The sequence below is a fragment of the Adiantum capillus-veneris genome, chromosome 30 (assembly GCF_014529385.1).
Source record: "Adiantum capillus-veneris isolate H3 chromosome 30, ASM1452938v2, whole genome shotgun sequence".
NCBI lineage: Eukaryota > Viridiplantae > Streptophyta > Polypodiopsida > Polypodiales > Pteridaceae > Adiantum > Adiantum capillus-veneris.
Window position 1 is genome coordinate 60,010,171 of NC_140960.1, and position 5,214 is coordinate 60,015,384.

The 5,214-nt window shown below is 43.7% G+C and overlaps 1 pseudogene; it reads right to left on the minus strand.

The window, feature by feature from the left end:
• Positions 1–305: 305 nt before the first annotated feature.
• On the minus strand, positions 306–3,845 carry LOC147418045 (brassinosteroid LRR receptor kinase BRL1-like; annotated as a pseudogene).
• Between the last annotated feature and the right edge of the window lie 1,369 nt (positions 3,846–5,214).

The following is a 5,214-nucleotide window of genomic DNA, read 5'->3' on the forward strand; positions in this document are numbered from 1 at the left end:
CACAATTTTGGCCAATTCGGCCTAATTGCACATGTTACTTACAACTTGTGTGATCATATGCTTAATCCTGGTATCGGCAAATTCTTTTATGGGACTCTCTTGCAAAGTGCTTCTCTCTTGAAGTCTTGAATTTGAGTGACAATGGGCTAACACGATACTTTCCTGAAGCTATTATAAGTTAATTCCTTTCCGAGCTAAGCCCTATTGTAGCCGTAGGCTCGCCATTGGGATCATCTTGTTTTTTTTTGTTGCCATGAATTATACAAGCTGCCATTTTCCATGTACTCATAGGTTGTGCCATGAAGCTACTTATACAAGCTGCCATTTTCCATGTACTCATAGATGAGCAACCTTTCATTGTCTGTCTGAGAATAACCCCACAAAGAGACAAGGTTAGGGTGCTTTATTTTACCTATTGTTTTTATCTTTTCCTGGAAATCTCTTTGCTCACCCTTCTCATCAATCTTATGGATGAGCTTCTTAACCGCTACCACAATTTGATCGTCTAAGGTGGCCTTGTAGACTATGCTAAAGCCTTCACTGCCTATCCTGGCCTCTTCACAGAAGCCCTTGGTGGCCTCCTCGAGCTCTTTGTAGGATATCTTGCGAAGACTTGTACCTTTGCATAAGGCGACATTGATGCTAAGTGACTTTTCTAGATTTATTCTTGCTAAATATGATATGTGGGATATGCTGCTTGAGGAAGTATAAGTGATCCGTAGCTTGTCCATGGAATTATCATGCATTAGCTCTTTCATGTGCTTCTATGTTTCAATCATACGGAATGAACACTTAAGACCTGCAACAAGGAGTAATGCTGCACACACATCAACAATAAATATTGTAATCTTGGATATGAATCGCCAATGGTGGCTGAAGGACAAGCTGTCCATGGAGGTATGGGAACTGTTTGATGGAGGAGATGCTGCCTAACATGGTGGGAGAGGTGTGCCACACAAATAAGGATTGTTGGCGAAGCTGGAAGCTGGAAAGATAGAGAGCTTGCCAGAGTTGGAAATCCGGATAGGTTTTTGTTTGACAAATCAAGCTAATTTATGATCTCGAGCCTTGACATCCCAGAGGGGATAGGGCCTTGAAGGTGGGTATGGTCTAGGTGGTTTTTGGAGCATTGGACCACGTTGCCTAGGTTGAAAGGGATGGTGCCAGTGAGGTTGTTATGTAATAATGAAAGCACCTGGGTGTAGATTAGGCTACCATAGTCCTTTGGAATAGTGTCTGTAAGCTTGTTTTGGCCAACATCAAAGAATGTTAGGCTGCCTTCACTAGATCCTGGAGGGTTAGGGATGTAGTATGGTGCAATGTCTGCATAGAAACTCTAAGGTTGCATCTATGCTCTGGAAGTTTGGAATTTTTCTTAGCCTTAAGGGGTGAACTCTTCTCATGGTAAGCACTGAACCCAAGCCATACTCTGTGCATAGATCTCTGTGCATAGATCTCCGTACAATTACTTAAAATACCCGAATCACAAACCAGTGTTGAGCAATCCTTTAATCACCTTCCTGGCTTGCTCGGTCAGTTTGCAGGGGATGATGCCCTCTAGCTCATTGCTGCTAAGATCCAACCACACCAGATACCTCCAGTTTCCAAGTGAGGGTGGAATTGTGCCTGATAACGATTTGTTTCCAAGGTGAAAAAAATTGATTCTTGGCATAGGACCCAGCTCTGGAAGAATGTAACTTGTGAGACGGTTGTTTGAAATAGTTAGCCACTCTAGGCTGCTGCAGTTTGAGAGGGTGGGCGGGATGGTGCCGGACAAGGGCCTAGATGCAAGTTATTGATTCGCCAACAAAAAAACACTAAAGGAATGCTGCATGTGATGTAAAGAGGTTGCTTGTGAGGAGAGCGAGCTACTCTAAGCTACAGTTTTCCATGATCGGTAGAATTGTGTCGTGCCGTTGAAAAGGTGAGAACCAGCAACCACAGTTGGCTTGTCACTGAGCAGATGTCAGGTCTTCTCCCTCAATGAAATGAGATTGGCCGATTCCTTCCTATAGGTAAGGCAAGATGGGCAGTGGCTTTTCCGTTCACAAAATTATGATATGTAATGTGACAAGGTTAAACCATCCAAGGGAACTGTCCCAGACAATTCATTATTTGCAACCAGCAACTTCTTGAGAGAAGGACCACAAAAGAAGGGAAGGATGCTTTCTTTGGTATGGGATAAGAAGTAAGTTTATTTTAGTCTAACATGAGAGAAGAGAGCAGCTCCCTTCTGTCCAAATTAACATGATAAGATATCAATGAAAGAGCTCCCTTGAGTCCAAGTTAGCATGAAAAGACAACATCAATGAAAGAGCTCCCTTTAGTCCAAATGAGCATAATAATGCATCAATGAAAGAGCTCCCTTCAGTCCGAAGTAACATGATAAGACATTAGGAGGTTCCTTCAGTCCAAAGAAAAGTAGCTCCCAAACCAAAGGAAATCTTTCTTGCCAGCTTCCTTCAGTCCAAAGGATACTAAATAGCTTAGCTCCCTTCCATTTAAGGTGAGGTGGTTTCCTAGCCTAGGGTAGTTCTCTTGAGTCCAAGGAGAAAGAGTTCCCTTTAGTACAAATTTTATTTTAGTTCAAAGATCTCTTCAATCCAAAGAAAATATAATGAAATATTTTCCTTACCACAACAAGCTTTCGGTGTTGCATAACCACCTCACCGGCACCATCTAGCTCGTTGTGCCACTGAGATCAACCCACGATAGATACCTGTAGTTCCCAAGTGTAGGTAGTATTGTGCCCGACAATGAATTTTTGTTGAGATGCAAAAAATTGATTCTTGGCATAAGCCCCAACTCCGGCGGAATGTAACTTGTGAGACGGTTGTTTGAATTTGAAACAGTTACCCACGTTAGGTTGCTGCAGTCTGAGAGGGTGGGCGGAATGGTGCCGTTGATAAGGTTGAGGTTGAGCACCAGTAGCCATAATTTCCTTGTTGCGCCACAGATGTCAACAGGGATTTCTTGTTCAATAAAGTTTTCCTACATAACCATCTCTCATGTTAGGAATAGCCGGAGCAGTGTCGGGAAGGTGCAAGTCATAAAGTTGCAACTGACATCTGTTGCTGTAAGGATGCTACAACTCTCTAAGGGCACCACCCTAGACAAATCATTGTCTGCTAATAGCAATCTGCAGAGCGAAGGACCACAGATCTTGCCAGGAATACTTCTTGTGAAGGCATTTGCACTAAGGTCAAGTACCCTTAACCTACTGGAGTTGGGGAGGAGAGGCCCTCTAAACTTTTTGACTCTCAATACACTTATGCAGAGCCAGAAATTGGGATTATCTTGTTTCTTCTTGTTGCCGAAAGATCTAGCTTTTTAAGCTGGTGTAAAGAATCCCCAAAATCAGGTAGTATTGCACCTGTGAGATTGGTTTTGGAGACAGAAAGCACCTCTAGGCTTACTAGCTGGTTGAAGATGGTGGGAATATTTCCAATGAAGGAGTTCAACAAGATTTTGACATGGTGCAAGCTTTGACAGGAGCTAAGGGATGTGGAAATTGGGCCTGTTATAAAAATTTTAGAGAGATCTAACAGAGTCAGGTCTGAGCAACTACCAGCTATGGTAGTTGTGAGATTCAAGGTAGATAATAAGAAGGCTTTAAGAGGTATTTCTTTAGTTCCTTGATTAAAGGAAATTTTAAGATGTTTAAGTGTCTTTCATTGGCCGATACCCATCGGGGGGCTGCCTGGAAGGCTGTTGTTTGAAACATTAAGCCATGAAAGAAAGGGTGCCGCAATGGAGGAGAGAGCACCAGAGAAGTTGTTGTGCAAAAGCCTTGTCAAGAACGCAATCAAACCATTCCCTTGCTCAAGATTACAAATCTACTCCATGTCGTACTGTTAAGTATGGAGCCCGATTTACCCTTGTAATTTTCAGTGGTAAAAGCGCAAATTTGTAAGCCCCCCATTATGAGGAGAAGCCATCGTGCGTGAAGGAAAATCACTCACCGGAAACCAAAATTTTCACGGACAAGAAGCAGGGGCAACTTTAAAGGCCTCGGGGGCGGAGGCCCCCAAGACTTTTTTTCGCCGGAATATTCTTTTTCGCCGGAATATTATGGCCGGACGGCGGCCGGAAAGTGGTCGGAAAACAACCGGTCGGTTGGCCGGTGGCCGGTAGTCAATGGCCGATGGCCGGTGGCCGGTGGTCGGAAGTCAATGGCCGGTGGCCGGTGGCCGAATTCAAAAGCGGACTTGTCTTCTCAAGGGCGGCCACACATGGGCGGATTGGAGGGTCCGATTTGGACTTATTCCCACAAGGGCGGCTACACATGGCTGTCTCTCATAAGAGAGGGCAGCCCTTTTGGCCTATAAAAGGAGGTCATTTCTACACACATTTCATAGTGTGAAGTTGATGCAACAAGGTGAGTGTGAGGTGGTGAGAGTGAAGCAAGGCGGGAGCTCCATTAAGGGTATAATCCCTTTGTAAATTACTTCTTGTTTTGAAGTACTAAAGCCATTGAGTGGCTACTTTCCCGTGGACGTAGCCCACATTGGGTGAACCACGTATATCGTGTGTACTCTCTCTCTCTCTCTCTACTCTATAATCTCGTGTATGTAAATCTGTCTTTCTTAATTAAGTAATCTACTCAATTATCTATTTAGCTACGTCTTATTTCCTAACAACTGGTATCAGAGCAAGGTTTGCTCGTAGCTAAATTATCTCAAGGAAAGGATTCCTTGAATTGAGTGGGAGTTATGGCGGAGGAAGGGAAGCTCAAGATTGAGAAGTTCAATGGAAAAAACTACCAACATTGGAAGATGCAGATTGAAGACTATCTCTACCAGAAGGACCTCTATTTGCCACTAGGCGGTCTTGTGAAGAAGCCCGCAACAATGGCAGATGAAGCATGGATTGTCCTTGATCGAAAGGCACTGGGAACAATCCGGTTAAGCTTGGCGTCAACGGTGGCCTTCAATGTTTCGGAGATGAAGACCACGGAGGACTTGATGAAGTCACTTGACGACTTCTACGAGAAACCATCGGCATCCAATAAGGTATTTCTTATGAAGCGCTTGTTCAATCTAAAGATGTCAGAGAATGGTTCAGTTGCAGAACACCTAAATGACTTTAACACAAACATAAGTCAACTTCGATCAGTGAAAATCAATTTCGATGACGAAGTACGAGCTCTCCTTATACTATCATCTCTACCGGATAGTTGGGACAGCCTTGTGATGGCTGTAAGTAATTCTATCT